Raw genomic sequence first — 25,475 nt, forward strand, 5'->3', positions numbered from 1 at the left:
GTATTTGGGTCGTAACTACAGCCCTATATAAGCTTATGGGATCGTGAGACTTGTTTCTTGATAGTCTCTATTTTTTATGTAAAATTTTATAAAACTTGCAGAGTAATCAAGATCACCAACACAACAAATGTGCATATATAAGCTTATGGGAACCTCCCTCTATCACCAATTGGTTATAGAGAACTGTGGAGCTCATGAGCCTATATGTTGTACATGTTGATAGACCTAAAAGGATCCAACAAATGGTATCAGAGCGGGGTGGCACGGGTGTGATCATTGTGGCAGCGGCGGTTCATATCGGGGTGACCGTGGACGTAACCAGGGGAAAAGGTCGGATGTCCGAAAAAATTCGAGATGTAAATGAACGGGTCCGGGGTAAAAAGCCACGTTATATGATACGAGTACATGGACAAACAGATTAGGAGGGTGATTGTTGGAGCTAATCGGTTAGAGTGTTCCACATAGGAATGGAAAAGAAATAAATGCTTGTATATAAGCTTAGGATCGATTTAGGTCCACCAACATGTCATGCATATAAGCTCAAGAGTTCCCTAGTACTCTAAAACCAATTGGTTATCTATACAGCCTCGCTTCCAACTCCGGAGACTGGTTACTTTCTAACAACCCTGCTAGCAATATGCTAAGAACCGTTCTTCCTCTCCCTCAAAGCCATTCACAGAGCTCTTATTCCAAGTTTGATCTGTCGGGGGAAATGTCCCACATAGGAATGGGAAAGAAACAAATGCTTGTATATAAGCTTAGGATCGATTTAGATCCACCAACATGTCATACATATAAGCTCAAGAGTTTCCTAGTATCTAAAACCAATTGGTGATAAAGGGAGGTTCCCCTAAGCTTATATAGGGGCATTTATTTCTTTCTACTTCCGATGTGGGACACACAAACCGATTAGCTGCAACAATCACCCCCTTAATCGGTTTGCTCATGCACTCGTATCATATAACGTGGCTTTCTATCCCAGACCCGTTCATTTACATCTCGACTTTTCCCGGACACCCGACCTCTTCCCCTGGTCACGTCCAGGGTCACCCGGATATGAACCACCGCTGCCACAATGAATCACACCCATGTCACCCCGCTCTGATACCATTTGTTGGATCGTTATAGGTCTATCAACATGTACAACATATAAGCTCATAAGTTCCACATTTCTCTAAAACCAATTGGTGATAGAGAGAGGTTCCCATAAACTTATATATGCACATTTGTTTCTTTCACTTTTTGATGTGGGACACAATGAATTGATTAGCTCCAATAATCACCCCTTAATTGATTCATTCCATGCTACTTCCACGAACACGTTCAATACCATCTCGACTCTTCTCGGACACCCGACCTCCTCCTCGGTCACGTCCACAGTCATCTCGGTTTGAACCTCCGCTACCATTCTGCACCGTCCACACATATGGGCTATAACCAGGCTCTGATACCACTTATAGGATCGATTTATATCCATCAACATGTCATGCATATAAGCTCAAGAGTTCCCTAGTAATCTAAAACCAGGTTCCCCTAAGCTTATAGGGGCATTTATTTCTTTCTACTTCCGATGTGAGACACACAAACCGATTAGCTCCAACACTCAAAACTAGTTGCGTAAGTTGAAATTTGACTCAATCGTTGGGCTCTCATATTGACTTCAATAGCCATATTTTCGAAATTGGTCACTTATCTAGCTACGAACGAAACACAGTGATTATATGCATAGTGACTCGTATCAAAAGACACACCGTTAACAACATTCCGTCTGGAACATAACCAACGAGTTCGGTCTCGGGTAAAAAAAAAAACCTCTTCCCGGCCCCACTTCAGTAATCCGACCAAGGGTTATTAACATGGAAATGAATTTCAACGAAAGGATCGGATAATTAAAAGTAACTAAAATATAAATTAACACCACTCTCCGGTGATGGCGCTAAAAAGATTATAGCGACTTTGCTGGAAAAAAAGATAAAGTAACTACTACAACACCCTGGCAGTGGTGCCAAAAAGTTAATATGTGAAATCGAACTCTTATTTTATAAACAAACCTAACCACTAAATATTATTATACACTACAGGCAACTAGACCGATCAGGTAGTAATAGGTAGTACCAAAGGCCATTTGGCCCAGCGGTATTGTGGTGACCCTCCAACCAAGAGGTTGAGAGTTCAAGTCTCGCTTGGACAATATTTGTGGTTGTAAATATTCGTTTTAATTGTGTGTGTGAGTTTGTCTTTCAAAAAAAAAAATGTAGTAATAGGTAGTAGATACAGGTCAGGAGCATGTAATTTAACAAATTAGTTATTAATAGTTATTATACTAATGTTTTAAGGATTTATATAAAAGATATTTTAATTTTAATAATAGGTAAAATATAGATAAATAAACAAGTTTAATTAACTTGTACTTTAGTTCAGTTACTTACTCAAGCTAAGTCGGACCAACTGGAGAGATATATAATCAAAATTGGGTTTTAGAAGTTGGTACAACCTAATGGGACGATTTAACAAGGCTTATTAAATCATTAATCTAGTATACCGACAGGTGCACAAGCTTGCACGATTCATCTAGGTTTTAGAAACATAATTATATAGTAGTAGGTTAATTATCTTCGGCTGGCTCACATTTAATAATGGTCATATTATCTATGTTTAGAAATAAAAATACTAGTAGAGATAAGTAGTCATATTTTTTTAACGAGTTAGGAGTCACCTACGGCTGTCTGCATTAGGAAACCACCCACCTGATCATATACATGGCATGCGTTGGAGGAAACCTACATCGCTAGAAAAACTAGTCATTTTCTTCGATCCGGAATTTCCGACAAATCCTTGACTCCTCGAATCTGCTTTGATCAAATCAAAAGCCCAGTCAGCCAACAACTAGGTGCAGGTCTCCAACATTTGGAACTTGTCTTGAGATGTCTTTGGCTTTGCTATCAAGGCATATCATTCTATGGACTCTTCTACCACGCCTAGAATTACTATGAAAACGGGTGGCGTCTACGTATGCTCCACTTTTGGTGCCTTGGTGTATATCCGGATCTCCTCTGCAGTAAGCTATGCTGGCCTCGAGCTCAAAACTGATGGATCTAGTGGCATGGCGGGGCAAACGAAAGGGGGGGAGCAGCATGAGCAACTTTTAATTTATTATGAGCCTAAAAATGGATTCAATAAATTCCTCTGATGATAGAACCTTTGACCTTTCGCATCCAATGAATACCCGAATAACTTGCGTACCAGTAAGGCAATGCACAAGTGGTGGTAAGTAGTCATATTAACTAGGCTCATCAATCCTATCATTACCCCGCATATAATAAGATCTCAACCCTATAGATAAACTAAGATTCTTTAATTAGACATAAGAATTTTAAATCATACAAGGTTTGTATTAATAAAAACTAGAGTTTATTTTATCCGAAGTGAACACTAAGCAGTTAACCCATTGCTGGGTTTGAGAAAGTAGATAAATAAATGAAAACAATAAAAGTAGTTAAAGAAATTGAATAAATACTACCGAGTATAAAGCAACTACTCCCTCCGTTCAAAATCTATTGTCTTCAGACAAAAAACACGCAGTTTTAGGAAATCCCACTAACTTCATTCTCCACCAATAATATATCTTCTCTCTCCAGATTAACCTCTTTTGATTGGTTGAAAAAGAATCTGGACAATTAATTTGGAACAGTCCAAAATGAAATAATGGACGATAGATTTGGAACGGAGGGAGTAAAAGATATGAACGATAAAAACTATGGAGTAATAAATAAAAGAAAGCAATAAAAGACAATAAACAAAAACAATAAAGTAATAGAAGACAATTATACTATACTATATACTAAATATGGACAACGGAGACCAATAATATCTCGCCACGTCGCCTAAAATTAATGTAGCTACTGTAGCAATTACTGTAGCTACTGTAGCATTTTTTTTTTATTTTTTTTAACCACAATGGAGTATAAATTTTTTTTCCCCTTACCACAATGAAGTATAAAATATTAATCCATGGATAAACACAGTTGCGCCGTATTTTGCAACTATAAATATACATATTATGTATATCGATATACAAACAAAAATTTGAGTTGAAAAACTAAAAAAAAAAAAATATGATATTACATTTACGAGTTATAATCTTAACCTAATCTTAATCATACTTATCATATTCATAATCTTTAAATATAACCATAATTACTTTTATCTTAATATTTCATCTCTTATATATCTTTTATATTATAATTATAATAATAACAATAATAAATTTTTAAACAAACTAGATTAACTAAAATGAAGTCATGTGGGCTAAAAGGATTATACAACAGATCTAGAAACCTTCAATATTTCAAGGATTCATAACGAACTAATTTAAATTACCTAATTAGATATTAGACATTTAGTAGATGATGAGTAAAAGAATAACAAGAAAAGAATGCGAGGAGAATGGGCGATATGGGATGAGAGAAGGAAGAAAGAAGACTGGAGAAATGAGTTAATTAATGGAAAAATGATTTTGTTTATATAATATATAGTCTGATAAGGGTTTTTAGTAGACGGGCCAGCCCAGAGGCCCATTGGTGGGTTTTGGAGGTTAAAATGTTGGTTGAGTAATTGAGCAAATGATTTCTTTGATTTTTCTTTAAAATATATAATTTGGTGTACACAACAACACAACAACAAAACTCAATCCCACATGTATGGGTTATAGGAGAGGTGAGACATAGATAATTCATCATCTATCCTTGAATAAAGAAAAGTCGTTTCTCCACCCCAAGTGAAACACTCACAAAAGCAGAGAAAGTCATGAAACACTCACAAAAGCAGAGAAAGTCATCTCTCTCTTTGACGGGTAGATAGATTGCTTTCAAGGAGACCTCCGGCCAATATGAAACCGAACATATACAAATATTACATACAAAATAGAAAAATTGTTTACTTTTTTAAGTATTATAAAATATTGTTATATGTTACTCCTCGATCAAATATTAATAGTCTTTAGGTAAAAATACACAGTTTAAAACATTACATTCATTATATTATACTTTTTATTTACTTTACCATTTAAGCACTTACTTTTTACCTATATTTTTATCTTATATACAAAAGGTAATGATTATTTATATCTATTTTTGAGAGTAGAAATTTACCCTTTATAACCCGTTTATTTATTATTGATTAAGAAAAGTATTGAAATTATATGTGTATGTGGATTTGATCTCCGTAGCGAAGCACGGACCTCCAAAACTAGTTAAATGTAATACAGGAAATATTAAAACCTAAATGTAAAATATTAAAACGTAAATTAATGAAACTATATATTATCAATCGAAGTACCACCCAACTCCCCATCCCTTTCATGTATACTTTTGATTGCTTTCATCCAAAAAGTGTCATTTTCCAATCGAAAATGCTTTTACCATTTTCCTAATAAAGTTAAGGTTTTTGAGTTTAGAGATCCTACATTTAGCCCGCTCCATTCATAAGAAGAAAGAATAGTTTCCGATTTTACTCAAGACATTTTTGTTGTTTCACCAGACCCGCTTTAGAAAAACTTCGTCTCAAATCTTTAATCAAATTTATGGCAACTTGAAGAGCGCGGAATAAGAAGAAAATATACAATGAAAGACTACTAAGTAACGATTTTATAAAGACAAAATTTCTTCGATGGTCCTTAAACTTTGTAGCAAACATTCTAGATGACCTTAAACTAATTTTTCACCTTCGTTGACTCTGATCTATCCATTTATTCCACGGATGACCTTGTGTATAATTATCATCAAAAACATGCAATTAAGTCACCTCACACGAGGGGTATTTTCGTCACTTAAATCATAATGTGTTATGTTAGAAACTATGAGTGATATGTATGTACGTGCACAAACATTAACATATATGGGCCTAATAACTGCCAATTCCATATTGAAACTCTAAGCCTAATTCGTTATTAACCCTAATAGCCTGTAACGATTTTTTTTTTTCTTCTTTACATCACCTCCTGTAACGAATTCTAAAGGGTCGCTACTTGTAATCTGCATAATGTTGATCGAAAATTTTTATGGGATTCGATCAGAGTATGGAATTGATCAATTGAAGAAATTATATGGTTTTCGATCTTATTCTTCTACTTTTATGTTTATAATTTTAAATACGTTTATCAGTTCACATCATCTCAACAGTAAAGGTGTGTAGTAGTTTTATGTGTTTAACTATTGCAATAATAAACAATAACAAGGAAACGACCATATTCAAAGACTAGTAAAATCAGAATAGCATACTATTGGTTCATTCCATTCTTGTTTGATAACAAATTACTACACGCAGCATACCAGACATATTAAATCTGTTGGATAAAACACATAATCTATAAACTCTAAATCAAATAGTACAATAAATTCTTTACGTATGTTTTGATTATATGTACTATTATATTGAGGTTCGTTTGTTCGTTTATGTTGTGCAGATGAATCTCCATCAATGTTTACACTTAAATTACATCATGGTGGTACTTTCATCAAACAACTCGGGTTAGAATACCTGAATGGTAAGGTTGAGTTTTTTGATGGTGTTGACAGTTTACTGTTATCTTGCAAGATGTTACTGAAAGTATAGTCAACTTGGGGTATGTTGGAAGGTGGAATAACTCAATTCCAATTTCTATTTGCAAGTTGTCATCTACCAACCAAATGGCCAAATTGCAAGGAGTCAAAGATGGTAGAAAGTAAAAAGCATTTTGAGGAGTACCTGTTTTACCACATGCAAGAATAATAAAGAAGCCTACAATAACATGTCAATTCAAGTTAAAATTGAATTGCTTGGCTCCTCCTCTTATTGTCTATAAATAGAAATGAAGATTTGTTCATTTAAAAATCATCCCATCTCAAAAGTGAAAGAGTTAAAATTACTCTTGTACTTGTAAGAAGTCTTAAGGAATAGAGAGAGTATAGAATTGTTAATCAAAATTCTATACGAGTGAGTTACGAGGGGAGTGTTATAATCTAGTGAGAGGTCCAAATACTATGTTAGTATTTTCGGAGCCTAGATTAGAGTGATACATTGTAACCTCGGGTTTACCATATTTGTTAGTAAAATCCATCTCTGCTTCCGCCCGTGGACTAGGCCTCACGCCGAACCACGTAAAATTCTTGTGTCTTTATTTATTGCCTAAATTGTTCTATTAATTTCTCGGGTCTTGAAAGTGCGCTAATCACAACATGGTATGATATGAGTAAGATGATCTACTACAAAGGTAGTTAAGAAAGAAAAGGGAAAGGAGGTTAAGGAGAGTGATGAGAAAAAGAAGACTAGGAGGAAAAGAGTTTTGAAGAGGGATTGTGAATGGGTGCTATATGTATCAAAATCAGTGAACACAGAAACATGGGTAGTGAAAACATCCAAACCTGAACATACTTGCCTTCAATCTAGAAAAATAAAAAAAATGCACCTATGGTTTTCTTGCAAAAAATCTAGTTCATCAGATTCCTACCAACCTAAAAATTCCACTATCTGCTGTCAAAGCCAAGTATGAAGCTCAGTATGAGTTAGATATAACAAAGGGTAAGGCGTATAAGGCCATTAAAGCTGCAAAAGAAATTGTTCAAGGTGATTATTCAATGCAATATGGGGTGTTGAGTGATTATTTGGAATAACTCATTAAACAGAATCCTGATACTACAACCAAAGTGTTAAATGAGCCTTGTGACCCAGATGAACCTACTAGGGTATTTAAAAGAGTTTATGTTTGTTTAGGTCCCTTAAAAGAGGGATTTAAGGTGATATGGCTAAAACGGACGGTTTTATTTACGCGATGTCGTTAGGTCGCAAAGCGTCAGAATTAGTTACCAAGAGGGAGTAATGGTTTTATTATTTATATTTAGCAGGGTTTCCTAGCTATAATTCACCTACATGTCTTCCTTTTAATGAGTAAATAGTAAGTATAACTTAGGTTCGTATTTTTGTATGTTTGCTCAGTAATGTGGGACAAAAGTGCCTAAATAGTTAACCATAGCGACAAGTGGTGATAGATTAAACTTAACTAAGGTAATACACACTATAAAAATAAAAAAAGGATAGGTATGAAGAATAGGATACTGAGGGAGAGCTGTTAAAAGAGTTTAACTTCCTAGAATGAACACCCAACCTCAATCAACCGGGCTATGAACCTAATTGATTTGTCACTAAGAGTTTATACCTTGAAGATTCTGGCTAAGACGGACATCCCTACTCCCCACGTTTACCTTAAAGGGTTTAAACGACCTTATGGATGGAATCCTAGGTACATGAATAAAGTAGTATATCCCTATAGGAAAGTCTCAGCTTTTCTTAATCCTAGTTGGTTTAACTACAGTAACATTCCTCCACTTAATACTAAGCTATGCTTTCACATTAACAAATGTGCAATCTTAGATGATCTAAGGTACTGCTAATTGGGTTAGAGGTCTCTCATTTGCGATCACTTACTCAACCCCGGATCATCTTACAACATATCAAGAACATTGATTCTGACGCGAATCATGCTTTTGAGTAAGCCAGTGTTCACTGAACTCTATATTGCCTACTCTAATCACAACCTAAATGGGCAGATCTTCTTTGACGGGTAAATGATTAACCGTACGTAGGTACTATATCCCTATTGTGATGTTAAGCACACATAAGTACTTACCTTATATCCTAGGGTTGAACAGGTCCTAATACTAGGTTATAGCCACGTGAGTAAATGGAAAGAGTGGTCCGTAAATTAGACTTCTAAACTGTCAAGGTTTCAGCATAACAATAGCATAAGTTTCAGATAAGATATTCAACATATAATAAACATTTGCAACGGATAGATAAGCATGAAAGGTGAAAGCAACTTAAAGTAACAAAATAACTTTATTAGATTAAGGAAGGCGTTCACCATTTACAAAAGAGATCTGGACACGAAAACAAGTTCAAGTAAGATCATCACTTGAAATAAGATTGTTATAGTTATAGAAATTGAACCAAAGTTTGAATATGATTATTACCTTGTATTAGAATGATAACCTACTGTAAGAAACAAAAAGTTCTGACATCCTCTATACCGCTCCTAGTACAATATTCGATGTTCGCCTTCGAGTACTTAATTACTCGCTCGGAGGTGAGAAGGCCTTGAAAGCACTAGTGAGAGAAAGTGTATTGTAGTGAGAGAGTGTGAAGAGGTTTGTGAAAATTGGATGTCAAATGCCCTTTAAATAGATTAAAAATTGTTGGCAAACCGTATGGCAAGCCGTATGGCCTGCGCGTATGGCTTGGCAGCCCTTTTGTTGTGCCCGGATTCATGGCAGGCCTTTTCCCCTAGTGTCAAGCCGTATGGCAATCCGGATAGCAAGATGTATGGCTTGTCCTGGTCTGCTGTTTTTGTTGGATCGTAACTTGATTTCTGGGGTCATAGCTTGTCTTTCACCGTTTTCGCTCTAGAATCTTCGTTTTAGCTCCGATTTACTTGATTCTTTTTGCAATGTCTTCATAATTACTAAATCTACAAAATCAACTGACAAAGTGAATATTTTGCCAATAAAGGTTGGAACTTTATTACTTTTGGGCCCTAATATCGAGGTAAAAATGTGATTTTTTAGCCGATATCAAATATCCCACACTTAGACTTTGCTTGTCCTCAAGCAAACTTTCGATATTTTAGCACAGAAGATTTGAAATGTCCCGTTCTTATTGATTAAAAACGTTCCATATTAATTGATTTCGTTGCGAGGTTTTGACCTCTATATGAGACGTTTTTCAAAGACTGCATTCATTTTTAAAACAAACCATAACCTTTATTTCATAAATAAAGGTTTAAAAAGCTTTACGTAGATTATCAAATAATGATAATCTAAAATATCCTGTTTACACACGACCATTACATAATGGTTTACAATACAAATATGTTACATCGAAATCAGTTTCTTGAATGCAGTTTTTACACAATATCATACAAACATGGACTCCAAATCTTGTCCTTATTTTAGTATGCAACAGCGGAAGCTCTTAGTATTCACCTGAGAATAAACATGCTTTAAACGTCAACAAAAATGTTGGTGAGTTATAGGTTTAACCTATATATATCAAATCGTAACAATAGACCACAAGATTTCATATTTCAATACACATCCCATACATAGAGATAAAAATCATTCATATGGTGAACACCTGGTAACCGACATTAACAAGATGCATATATAAGAATATCCCCATCATTCCGAGACACCCTTCGGATATGATATAAATTTCGAAGTACTAAAGCATCCGGTACTTTGGATGGGGTTTGTTAGGCCCAATAGATCTATCTTTTGGATTCGCGTCAATTAGGGTGTCTGTTCCCTAATTCTTAGATTACCAGACTTAATAAAAAGGGGCATATTCGATTTCGATAATTCAACCATAGAATGTAGTTTCACGTACTTGTGTCTATTTTGTAAATCATTTATAAAACCTGCATGTATTCTCATCCCAAAAATATTAGATTTTAAAAGTGGGACTATAACTCACTTTCACAGATTTTTACTTCGTCGGGAAGTAAGACTTGGCCACTGGTTGATTCACGAACCTATAACAATATATACATATATATCAAAGTATGTTCAAAATATATTTACAACACTTTTAATATATTTTGATGTTTTAAGTTTATTAAGTCAGCTGTCCTCGTTAGTAACCTACAACTAGTTGTCCACAGTTAGATGTACAGAAATAAATCGATAAATATTATCTTGAATCAATCCACGACCCAGTGTATACGTATCTCAGTATTGATCACAACTCAAACTATATATGTTTTGGAATCAACCTCAACCCTGTATAGCTAACTCCAACATTCACATATAGAGTGTCTATGGTTGTTCCGAAATATATATAGATGTGTCGACATGATAGGTCGAAACATTGTATACGTGTCTATGGTATCTCAAGATTACATAATATACAATACAAGTTGATTAAGTTATGGTTGGAATAGATTTGTTACCAATTTTCACGTAGCTAAAATGAGAAAAATTATCAAATCTTGAGTGAATCAAATTGCTATGGTTTCATATTGAACTCTATTTTATGAATCTAAACAGAAAAAGTATAGGTTTATAGTCGGAAAAATAAGTTACAAGTCGTTTTTGTAAAGGTAGTCATTTCAGTCGAAAGAACGACGTCTAGATGACCATTTTAGAAAACATACTTCCACTTTGAGTTTAACCATAATTTTTGGATATAGTTTCATGTTCATAATAAAAATTATTTTCCCAGAATAACAACTTTTAAATCAAAGTTTATCATAGTTTTTAATTATCTAACCCAAAACAGCCCGCGGTGTTACTACGACGGCGTAAATCCGGTTTTACGGTGTTTTTCGTGTTTCAAGGTTTTAAATCATTAAGTTAGCATATCATATAGATATATAACATGTGTTTAGTTGATTTTAAAAGTCTAGTTATAAGGATTAACTTTATTTGCGAACGAGTTTAGAATTAACTAAACTATGTTCTAGTGATTACAAGTTTATAACGTTGAATAAGACAGCTTTTTATGTATGAATCGAATGATGTTATGAACATCATTACTACCTCAAGTTCCTTAGATAAACCTACTTGAAATGAGAAAAATGGATCTAGCTTCAAAGGATCCTTGGATGGTTTGAAAGTTCTTGAAGCAGAATCATGACACGAAAACAATTTCAAGTAAGATTTCCACTCGAAATAAGATTGTTAAAGTTATAAAAATGGAATTAAAGTTTGAATATGATTATTACCTTGTATTAGAAAGATAACCTACTATAAGTAACAAAGGTTTCTTGATCTTGGATGATTACTTGGAATGGATTTAGAAAACTTGGAAGTAAACTTGCAATCTTGGAAGTATTCTTGATTTTATGAAACTAGAACTTTTGGAATTTATGAAGAACACTTAGAACTTGAAGATAGAACTTGAGAGAGATCAATTAGATGAAGAAAATTGAAGAATTAAAGTGTTTGTAGGTGTTTTTGGTCGTTGGTGTATGGATTAGATATAAAGGATATGTAATTTTGTTTTCATGTAAATAAGTCATGAATGATTACTCATATTTTTGTAATTTTATGAGATATTTCATGCTAGTTGCCAAATGATGGTTCTCACATGTGTTAGGTGACTCACATGGGCTTCTAAGAGCTGATCATTGGAGTGTATATACCAATAGTACATACATCTAAAAGCTGTGTATTGTACGAGTACGAATACGGGTGCATACGAGTAGAATTGTTGATGAAACTGAACGAGGATGTAATTGTAAGCATTTTTGTTAAGTAGAAGTATTTTGATAAGTGTCTTGAAGTCTTTCAAAAGTGTATGAATACATATTAAAACACTACATGTATATACATTTTAACTGAGTCGTTAAGTCATCGTTAGTCGTTACATGTAAATGTTGTTTTGAAACCTTTAGGTTAACGATCTTATTGAATGTTGTTAACCCATTATTTATTATAACAAATGAGATATTAAATTATTATATTATCATAATATTATGATATATAATATATCTTAGTATGATATATATACAGTTAAATGTCGTTACAACAATAATTGTTACATATATGTCTCGTTTCGAAATCATTAAGTTAGTAGTCTTATTTTTACATATGTATTTCATTGTTAATACACTTAATAATATATTTACTTATCATTTAACATAATTAACCAAGTGTATCAATATCCTAATATGATTCATATGTACCTAGTAAGACGTTGTTATAACGATAATCGTTATATATATCGTTTTCGAGTTTCTTAAATTAATAGTCTCATTTTTATGTATATAACTCATTGTTAAAATACCTAATGAGATACATACTTATAATAAAATCATGTTAACTATATATATAACCATATATATGTCATCGTATAGTTTTTACAAGTTTTAACGTTCGTGAATCACCGGTCAACTTGGGTGGTCAATTGTCTATATGAAACCTATTTCAATTAATCAAGTCTTAACAAGTTTGATTGCTTAACATGTTAGAAACACTTAATCATGTAAATAACAAGTTCATTTAATATATATATAAACATGGAAAAGTTCGGGTCACTACAGTACCTACCCGTTAAATAAATTTCGTCCCGAAATTTTAAGCAGTTGGAGGTGTTGACGTATCTTCTAGAAATAAATGCGGGTATTTCTTCTTCATCTGATCTTCACTCTCTCAGGTAAACTCGGGTCCTCTACGAGCATTCCATCGAACCTTAACAATCGGTATCTTGTTTTGTTTAAGTCTCTTAACCTCACGATCCATTATTTCGATGGGTTCTTCAATGAATTGAAGTTTTTCATTGATTTGGATTTCTTCCAACGGAATAGTGAGATCTTCTTTAGCAAAACATTTCTTCAAATTTGAGACGTGGAAAGTGTTATGTACAGCCGCGAGTTGTTGAGGTAGCTCCAGTTGGTAAGCTACTGGTCCGACACGATCTATAATCTTGAATGGTCCAATGTACCTTGGATTTAGTTTCCCCCGTTTACCAAATCGAACAACGCCTTTCCAAGGTGAAACCTTAAGCATGACCATTTCTCCAATTTCAAACTCTATATCTTTTCTTTTACTGTCCGCGTAGCTCTTTTGTCGACTCTGGGCGGTTTTCAATCTTTGTTGAATTTGGATGATTTTCTCGGTAGTTTCTTGTATTATCTCCGGACCCGTAATCTGTCTATCCCCCACTTCACTCCAACAAATCAGAGAGCTGCACTTTCTACCATAAAGTGCTTCAAACGACGCCATCTCAATGCTTGAATGGTAGCTGTTGTTGTAGGAAAATTCTGCTAACGGTAGATGTTGATCCCAACTGTTTCCGAAATCAATAACACAAGCTCGTAGCATGTCTTCAAGCATTTGTATCATCCTTTCGCTCTGCCCATCAGTTTGTGGATGATATGAAGTACTCATGTCTAGACGAGTTCCCAATGCTTGCTGTAATGTCTGCCAGAATCTTGAAATAAATCTGCCATCCCTATCAGAGATAATAGAGATTGGTATTCCATGTCTAGAGATGACTTGCTTCAAATACAGTCGTGCAAACTTCTCCATCTTGTCATCTTCTCTTATTGGCAGGAAGTGTGCTGACTTGGTGAGACGATCAACTATTACCCAAATAGTATCATAACCACTTGCAGTCCTTGGCAATTTAGTAATGAAATCCATGGTAATGTTTTCCCATTTCCATTCCGGGATTTCAGGTAGTTGTAGTAGACCTGATGGTTTCTGATGTTCAGCTTTGACCTTAGAACACGTCAAACATTCTCCTACATATTTAGCAATATCGGTTTTCATACCTGGCCACCAAAAATGTTTCTTATGATCCTTGTACATCTTCTCCGTTCCAGGATGTATTGAGTATCTGGTTTTATGAGCTTCTCTAAGTACCATTTCTCTCATATCTCCAAATTTTGGTACCCAAATTCTTTCAGCCCTATACCGGGTTCCGTCTTCCCGAATATTAAGATGCTTCTCCGATCCTTTGGGTATTTCATCCTTTAAATTTCCTCTTTTAAAACTCCTTGTTGCGCCTCCTTTATTTGAGTAGTAAGGTTAGTGTGAATCATTATATTCATAGATTTTACTCGAATGGGTTCTCTGTCCTTTCTGTTCAAGGCGTCGGCTACCACATTTGCCTTCCCCGGGTGGTAACGAATCTCAAAGTCGTAATCATTCAACAATTCAATCCACCTACGCTGCCTCATATTCAGTTGTTTCTGATTAAATATGTGTTGAAGACTTTTGTGGTCGGTATATATAATACTTTTGACCCCATATAAGTAGTGCCTCCAAGTCTTTAATGCAAAAACAACCGTGCCTAATTCCAAATCATGCGTCGTATAATTTTGCTCGTGAATCTTCAATTGTCTAGACGCATAAGCAATCACCTTCATCCGTTGCATTAATACACAACCGAGACCTTGCTTTGATGCGTCACAATAAATCACAAAATCATTATTCCCTTCAGGCAATGACAATATAGGTGCCGTAGTTAGCTTTTTCTTCAATAATTGAAACGCCTTCTCTTGTTCATCCTTCCATTCAAATTTCTTCCCTTTATGCGTTAATGCAGTCAAGGGTTTTGCTATTTTGGAGAAATCTTGTGAAACGACCCGACCCAATCCATAGGGACGAATACAATAACATATGATTACATCGCGAGGCATTTGACCTCTATATGATACGTTTTATAAACATTGCATTCTTTTGAAAAGATATACCATAAATGAATATTTAAAATTCAATGTTTTCGATATCTGATGATTTCTACATATAGACAATCACCGTACATAACAGTTTGCAAGAATACTTTCGTTGACAATGCAGTCAAAATAAATACACGGTGATGATTTTGTGAATGCAATGCTTCCTCGAATAAAACATGTATGACTCCATGCACATGGTTTCTCTAACATATATTCAAACAGCGGAAGACTTCTAGGAACCTGAGAATAAACATGCTTTAAACGACAACATAAAGTTGGTGAGATATAGGTTTAATGCTAGCAGCGTTATAAATATAGACCACAAGATTTCATATACATAAACGTTTTAATAAAAAATATTCAACGTTTTAATAAAAAATATTCTAAGTTGTTGAGCACTTGATAACCATACTTAACATTTAATCAACGTCGCATATTCCCTTTATTATGAAATCTTACTACACCGTACCAAGTGTAGTCACCGAAACGAAGTACTGTGCAACCGTTGAATACTGGTCGTCCAGTACGGTTGGGGTTGTCAGGCCCGATAGATCTATCAACAGGATTCGCGTTTACAATACCTCATGTAAATAGTAGTTACCAAGTTACAGGGAAGTATGCCAGTGGTACAACTCAATGTAGAATATATATTTTTAATCACTTGTGTCCATAACGTAAATCATAAAATGCATGTATTCTCATCCCGAAATATTTAGAGTTTAAAAGTGGGACTATATACTCACTTTTGCCTTGAAGGTATTTAACTCGACTTGGTCTCCGATAGATATCACGAACCTAACCATATATATATATATATATAATATATCAACATATTTTCTTTTCAAGTAATCGTTACATATATATATATATATATATATATATATATATATATATATATACTTATAATACTTTTAATATTTTCTTAGTCCGTAGTTAGCAGTCCGATGTTAGTGGTCCACAATTAGTTGCTCAATAAAATAAATAAAGACCCCATCGTATTCGTATTGATCAGAATTAATCTCGACCCATGGTACCATGTTGTCAAATGACGTGTTGCGTACATAAAGTACCGTGTTGTCAAATGACGTGTTGCGTACAATCATGAGGTCTTATGATTAATCTTCTCGTGTTGTTTACGGGTGGTCCTGAAATATATAAAATCAAATCATAAGTAATTATATATAAAATATCATATTAATTAGAAAAGATATGATTAATTTACTTTTTCTCCAAATATTTTCGTAGCTAAACTAGCTTCGGATACCCAATCTTGTTTTAGTCGTAGTTTCTTCATTACAACTCCGTTTTTGTTGGTTCAACTTGCCACTACCTTGGATCGAGTCAAATTTTAAGAATATGAACTGAAAATACCTTAGTTTGTATTTGAAATCACAGGTTATAGGTCAAACTTTGGTAAAACTTATGAAAGTGATCATTTTTCATCATAAAAACAACATTTAATGATCATTTTTCTAAAAATACTTACGCTTTGAGTTAAACCATGAAATTTTTATGTGTTAACATATTCATAAGAAATATCATTTTTCCAGAACATGAATTTCCAATTCAAATTTCAAGATGGTTTTTAATTATCCAACCCAAAACAGCCCCCGGTTGCACTCCGACGACGTAGATTCAGTTTTTAAGGTGTTCTTTGTAAAACAAAGTTATATCTTGTTAAGTTAGCATATCATTATGATATATTACATGTCTTGAAGTGTTTTAAAAGTTAAGTTAGAAGAATCTATTTAGTTTGCAAACAAGTTTGAAATCATTCAAACTATGTTCTTGTTGTTAAAATTTTACAACATAAAATAAGATAGCTATATAATTATGAATTGAACAAGATTATGAACACGGTTACTACCTCAAGTTACTTGAACAAAGTTACTGTAAGAGATAAGAAAAAATCTTGGAATCAAAGAGTGGTGGAGTTAGATCAAAAGGTTGGAAGTATACTTCTTCAAATGGGTGGTTATTTTGATATGTTCTTGAAAGAGTTTTCTTATGGTGTTTAAGGCTTGTAATTGAAGCTAAATGATGGAGAAAATGCTTGGAGATGATCAAGTATAAAGTTAAGAGTATTTTGAGAGAGAAATGAGGGTGTAGGTATGAGAAAATGGAGTGAAGAAATGGTGTTCATTCATAAAAACGTTTTTAGTTTATAAAGAAAGAAAAGGATTCCTAATTTTGTTTTCTTACTAATAATTCATGCTACTTGACAAATCCTAGTTACCTCATATCTAGGGCAGTAATAATGTTGATTAGGATGTTGATTTGATGTGTATATACCAATAGTAAATACATATAGAAGCTGAGAATGATACGGGTACATATACCCTAGATATACGTATAGAAATCTTGAGGAAACGGAATGAGAATTCAAATATAGCTATCTTTTGTGAATATACTTATATTGTTTTATGTATTTAAGTCCTTAAAAAGTGATTAGATACATTATATATACGATACATGTATAAGCATTATAGGTTATAAGTATATATATCAAAGACTGTTACGTATAGTTATCGTTTTGAAAACTTAAGTTAGTAGTTTCAAAATATGCTTATAACTCATTGTCATTAGTACACAATGAGATGTTAAACCATCCTTAGATCATGTTAAATATATATAAATACATATATATACACAAACATATAATTATCGTATGTTATATAGTTCGTGATATCATCGGTCAAATTGGACAGTCAAACGTTGTGTAAAACTCTTTTCAAAAACACAAGTCTCAACAATTTGGATTGCTTATCATGTTGGTAAGGTTTAATTTATGTAAATATTAATCTCATAAGTATAAAACGATTGGAAAAATTCGGGTCGTTACAGTACCTACCCGTTAAATAAATTTCGTCCCGAAATTTGAATGGGATGGTCATGGCTGACAATAAGTATGTTTTCATGACGTATACGAGTTGGAAATTAGAGTTTTATTATCATCAAGTAATATTGATAAAGCAATTTGATTTTTGTGAAGAGTACGAGTGAGGCTATCACCAAAGGGTGAAATGAGTAGGTATAGATTCGTCATATCTTTTGACGTAGATAGGATTGATTTCCAAGTTCAAGAGATTTGGAGTAAAATCTTCATAATGAGATTTGATTCTTCGATAATCAAGGAAATTAGAATCCGCTTTAAATGCGATCATCTATTTTAATTGCTCTGTCGGATCTTTTACTATAAATCCACCTCCTTTCATTTCCTTACAACTCATACCTTCTATTCTTCCTCCCTCAATTCATACTTTAAAACATTTATCAGTATGCTTCATCCAGTACTGATCCTGGATATACTCTTAACTTTCATCTCTGTCATTCTTCTTTTTCATCTACCTCCGGAGGATTTTATTTATTTCTACTATTAACTTGGGGTTATAGTATTGTTAATTCTCCCGTGCCTTTACGTTGCAATACGTATTGATATACACGGTTTGTAATTTATTTGTTGTTGTCGAGCTTTATATTTTCTTTTATATTCAACAGTTCCATACTTCTGTTTCCTCTTCCCGACTTCGAGTCAAGTGAATAATGGTCCGGAATTCGTAGGTATGAATTTTGAAATAAACATAGTTAATGTTCTAAGAAAGAAATAGTAATTGCACGATCTTGATTTGGTAAGTTACCAGAATGTCCGAAAAGATAGAATTATCAAGGAGATATGTTCTTAATATGTTTGGAGATTGGGTAGAACGTAAGAGTTGTGTAACATGGCACATGATGACATTATGATCTGTGAATCATTATGTTCTATTTAGAAACTCAGTATGAATTACTGTAATATAATCACGTTGATCAAGTGTCATTATATTATACTAATTCATGCTTCAGTTTCCAACACTACTTCAAAACATTCATATTTTAAACTCGAATTTTTCAGAATTTAGAAACTAACACAGTTTCTTTTATGTTGTAACGCAAATATTGTGAAGAGATAAATGATTTTTGATGAGGATAGTTGGGAATATATCTTCAGGAATATCGAAGATATTTATAATGAAAAATACGATGATATCTTAGAATATCTAAGATCAGGGAATGATGCGGAAAATTTGTCTGTGAAGGTTTAGAATAAGGAGTAAGGTTCTTACTAACGGTTTCAGTAGACACTGAATCATTTGAATCCTTTGAAGGTAGATTTCGTCATTGTGATTTGTCCACGACATCCTTTATACTTTGCTCAATCCGTTTTCTAGTACCAAATTTTTCGTTCGAGCTTTTCCAATCTATTATTCTTTATTGTCAAACTTCTGACCGTAATTGTTGTCTACTGTCTTTACCACTTTAGCAGTCTTTTCTAAAACTTAATAGCACTAATTCGTAGACTGGAGCATTTTTCAGAAACTTCACATTTGAAATATGTAATTCTTGTGGATAGACGTTGTATATATATATATATATAACTGCCGAAATAGAAATGCTGCGAGATTTCAAAATACCAATTGTTGATTCCGCCAAAGGGGTAACGAGTTGCTGGTACATCTGCTGATAATGTCGTGGAATATAAAAGGTTCCCTGGTAACAAAAGGGTAATCGTATGTATTACAGGTTATAATAAGGCTACTTCGAATGGAAAGTCGAGGTTGACTTGCTGAAACTGTGACAAATTTGCTATTTTGAAAAGGAATCGCAAAGTTATTTTTGCTAATAAATGCTAAAAGATTTAACGCGGATACGTGTTAAATTATGTCTTTGGTTTCGAGAGCTTTTCAGGTGCAAGACTGCGGGTAATGTGTGGTTGGATCATCATCTCGATTGTCCATTATTTGAAGTGTCTTCAGGAATTTTGAAGGGTTTGATCATAGATTGTAATTGTTAATATACATATGATGTTTTAGGACTTTGAATGATACAAATATTTTTCTGGGTTCCAAGAATCGAATGATGTTCTAGCATAGTTTTGAAGTCAAAGTATAGTTTTGAAAGATGTAAGAGTCCTAAGAGTGATGTCTTCTGTTAAGTCTTGACTTGGATTTCGTTTTGTCGTAATCAAATTTGGATGAGAATGGTTGTTTTGATTTCTATGAAAGAATGTATATTATTGTGAAGGTAGTGAGTATAGTTGATGATTGTTGAATCAGAGTCGAAGAATATAATCATATTAATTGTGAATTTATATATCTCTCGGGTATTACCTACCCGTTAAAAAAAATTTCACAAGTAATGTTTTGTACCAGAGAATTTTATAACAATCTTTATGAAAATATATGTACATATATATCTTCTTCAGATGTAATCATGAATTTAATAAGTCAATATAATATTAGACTCATTTGATTTTCGGTTTGAGCTAGACTAAGTAATCTCTAAAACGATTAGGAACCACATATTCTTCACAGAATATTAATGAAGTTATGGATCAATACTTTATTATTTATTCTTATATATATTTCCTTAGTGAATCATGCTGATACTCATTGAACTCTTGCTAACTTCACAAGATATGAATGTTGTTTCCCAGTAAGCTTCGAGTACATTGAAGATGAAAGTGTAAAATCAAACATATTATTGAATAATACACTTGGTTTATTATAAAATGAAATTCATTGAATTGAAACAGGGATTGTAGTTAACGATGATTAAGTTGCTGACGAAGGACGTACATCATTGCATATTTGTAGTATGAATTTAAACGAGTAGTATCTACCCTTTTTCAATTCATACTTAATAGCTTAGTACGAAAAGATTTATTTTGGTTTCCGAATTCATATATAAAAAATATTTATATAAATTCTTCAGAAGAATGAGTTAATACTTCATAACTCGTTGATGCAATATACGCGTTATTGATGATGTCCACGGTGATTCTTGAACTGGTGGAGCTTGTGATGTTAAAGTTCCTGACGATTCTAACGATGTTGACAGCACTGACTGTGTTGGTGAGGCTAAGGGTACTGCTGATGCTGTTGGTAAAACAAGTCTAACTTGTACCTTACGCATCATTCTTGTCGGGGTTTCTACTCTTCCTTTTATCATTTCTGTCCACTCATCTGATTTATGGTTAAGGCAGAAATAGGTAATCTCTATGTCTTTAGAGATTACATAATCACCATAGAATGTTTCTCCGATGAAGTTATGAATCAATACTTCATCGTTTGTTGTTGTTGGTACTTCTTGGTATCTATGGTGCGTGTGACGTTGATATCCGAGGTACGGATGGTGATATTGAGGCGTGTGATGCGGATGTGATTGTTGGTGGTGGTAATGATCCTGTTGATGTTGATGATGGTGATAACGTTGATGCTGGTGATTCTGCTGGTGCTTAGGGTATTGAGGCTTGCGATGTTGATGTTATTGACGGTATTGGTTATGCTGCTGATGATATTTGTAACCTTCGCACCGTATTCTCCAAAGCCACTACCCGAGTGCGAAGCTCGTTGACTTCTTCTATTACACCGGGGTGATTGTCGGTTCGGACGAGCGGATAAATAAAATCTAGAATTTGATGTAGTATATAATCGTGATGAGATACTCTGGAAATGAAAGAGAAAATGGTTTCTCGAACAGGTTCGCCGGTAAGTGCTTCAGGTTCATCGTCAAGAGGGCAATTTGGTGGATGGAAGGGATCACCTTCTTCTTGTTTCCAATGATTGAGGAGGCTACGAACCCATCCCCAATCCATCCAAAATAGATGATGACTGATTGGTTGATCCATTTCGGTCACACTGCTTTCGGAGCTTGAGTGGTATTCCATATCAGAATCCGAGGGACTTCAACTAGTGACGAGTTCCATTTCGTATGATTGAATAAAGGATTTTTCGATATGAAATGATTTTTCGGCTATCGGGTAGTATTCTAATTATATAGAATATCCACATATATAGAACAAAAGATCTCATAGATTACGGAGGGATTTACAGAATATGTTAGACAATGTGTACAGTAACAGATACTCGTAGATATGAATTAGCAAATATGCTAAGATATGAATTTTGTCTATACACCATTCATGCAATGAATGCAGTAAGACGTGTTTAGACTTAAGATGATAAGCAGGTAATTTCCTACAGATGATAAGTAGATAATTTTCGACACAAAATGATAAGCAAAATTTTGACATGCAGACACGGTCGAAGTCCAGACTCACTAATGCAACCAAACGACTTATCAGTTAGACACACTAATGCAGACCTGGTTCGCTAAGACCACCGCTCTGATACCACATGAAAACGACCCGACCCAATCCATAGGGACGAATACAATAACATATGATTACATCGCGAGGCATTTGACCTCTATATGATACGTTTTATAAACATTGCATTCTTTTGAAAAGATATACCATAAATGAATATTTAAAATTCAATGTTTTCGACATCTGATGATTTCTACATATAGAAAATCACCGTAAATAACAGTTTACAAGAATACTTCCGTTGACAATGCAGTCAAAATAAATACACGGTGATGATTTTGTGAATGCAATGCTTCCTCGAATAAAACATGTATGACTCCATGCACATGGTTTCTCTAACATATATTCAAACAGCGGAAGACTTCTAGGAACCTGAGATTAAACATGCTTTAAACGTCAACATAAAGTTGGTGAGATATAGGTTTAATGCTAGTAGCGTTATAAATATAGACCACAAGATTTCATATACATAAACGTTTTAATAAAAAATATTCTAAGTTGTTGAGCACTTGATAACCATACTTAACATTTAATCAACGTCGCATATTCCCTTTATTATGAAATCTTACTACACCGTACCAAGTGTAGTCACCGAAATGAAGTACTGTGCAACCGTTGAATACTGGTCGTCCAGTCCGGTTGGGGTTGTCAGGCCCGATAGATCTATCAACAGGATTCGCGTTTACAATACCTCATGTAAATAGTAGTTACCAAGTTACAGGGAAGTATGCCAGTGGTACAACTCAACGTAGAATATATATTTTTAATCACTTGTGTCCATAACGTAAATCATAAAATGCATGTATTCTCATCCCGAAATATTTAGAGTTTAAAAGTGGGACTATATACTCACTTTTGCCTTGAAGGTATTTAACTCGACTTGGTCTCCGATAGATATCACGAACCTAACCATATATATATAATATATCAACATATTTTCGTTTCAAGTAATCGTTACATATATATATATATATATATATATATATATATATATATATATATATATATATATATATATATATATATATATATATATATATATATATATATATATATACTTATAATACTTTTAATATTTTCTTAGTCCGTAGTTAGCAGTCCGACGTTAGTGGTCCACAATTAGTTGCTCAATAAAATAAATAAAGACCCCATCGTATTCGTATTGATCAGAATTAATCTCGACCCATGGTACCATGTTGTCAAATGACGTGTTGCGTACATAAAGTACCGTGTTGTCAAATGACGTGTTGCGTACAATCATGAGGTCTTATGATTAATCTTCTCGTGTTGTTTACGGGTGGTCCTGAAATATATAAAATCAAATCATAAGTAATTATATATAAAATATCATATTAATTAGAAAAGATATGATTAATTTACTTTTTCTCCAAATATTTTCGTAGCTAAACTAGCGTCGGATACCCAATCTTGTTTTAGTCGTAGTTTCTTCATTACAACTCCGTTTTTGTTGGTTCAACTTGCCACTTCCTTGGATCGAGTAAAATTTTAAGAATATGAACTGAAAATAGCTTAGTTTGTATCCGAAATCACAGGTTATAGGTCAAACTTTGGTCAAACTTATGAAAGTGATCATTTTTCATCATAAAAACAACATTTAATGATCATTTTTCTAAAAATACTTACACTTTGAGTTAAACCATGAAATTTTTATGTGTTAACATATTCATAAGAAATATCATTTTTCCAGAACATGAATTTCCAATTCAAATTTCGAGATGGTTTTTAATTATCCAACCCAAAACAGCCTCCGGTTGCACTCCGACGACGTAGATTCAGTTTTTAAGGTGTTCTTTGTAAAACCAAGTTATATCTTGTTAAGTTAGCATATAATTATGATATATTACATGTCTTGAAGTGTTTTAAAAGTTAAGTTAGAAGAATCTATTTAGTTTGCAAACAAGTTTGAAATCATTCAAACTATGTTCTTGTTGTTAAAATTTTACAACATAAAATAAGATAGCTATATAATTATGAATCGAACAAGATTATGAACAAGGTTACTACCTCAAGTTACTTGAACAAAGTTACTGTAAGAGATAAGAAAAAATCTTGGAATCAAAGAGTGGTGGAGTTAGATCAAAAGGTTGGAAGTATACTTCTTCAAATGGGTGGTTATTTTGATATGTTCTTGAAAGAGTTTTCTTATGGTGTTTAAGGCTTGTAATTGAAGCTAAATGATGGAGAAAATGCTTGGAGATGATCAAGTATGAATTTAAGAGTATTTTAAGAGAGAAATGAGGGTGTAGGTATGAGAAAATGGAGTGAAGAAATGGTGTTCATTCATAAAAACGTTTTTAGTTTATAAAGAAAGAAAAGGATTCCTAATTTTGTTTTCTTACTAATAATTCATGCTACTTGACAAATCCTAGTTACCTTATATCTAGGGCAGTAATAATGTTGATTAGGATGTTGATTTGATGTGTATATACCAATAGTAAATACATATAGAAGCTGGGTATGATACGGGTACATATACCCTAGATATACGTATAGAAATCTTGAGGAAACGGAATGAGAATTCAAATATAGCTATATTTTGTGAATATACTTATATTGTTTTATGTATTTAAGTCCTTAAAAAGTGATTAGATACATTATATATACGATACATGTATAAGCATTATAGGTTATAAGTATATATATCAAAGAATGTTACGTATAGTTATCGTTTTGAAAACTTAAGTTAGTAGTTTCAAAATATACTTATAACTCATTGTCATTAGTACACAATGAGATGTTAAACCATCCTTAGATCATGTTAAATATATATAAATACATATATACACACAAACGTATAATTATCGTATGTTATATAGTTCGTGATATCATCGGTCAAATTGGACAGTCAAACGTTGTGTAAAACTCTTTTCAAAAACACAAGTCTCAACAATTTGGATTGCTTATCATATTGGTAAGGTTTAATTTACGTAAATATTAATCTCATAAGTATAAAACGATTGGAAAAATCCGGGTCGTTACATCTTGGATGAATCTTCTGTAGTAACCAGCCAATCCTAAAAATTGACGTATATGATTCGGGGTTTTTGGGGTTTCCCACTTTTCAACGGTTTCGATCTTTGCCGAGTCCACCTG

This window comes from Rutidosis leptorrhynchoides, chromosome 6 (assembly GCF_046630445.1).
Source record: "Rutidosis leptorrhynchoides isolate AG116_Rl617_1_P2 chromosome 6, CSIRO_AGI_Rlap_v1, whole genome shotgun sequence".
Lineage (NCBI taxonomy): Eukaryota > Viridiplantae > Streptophyta > Magnoliopsida > Asterales > Asteraceae > Rutidosis > Rutidosis leptorrhynchoides.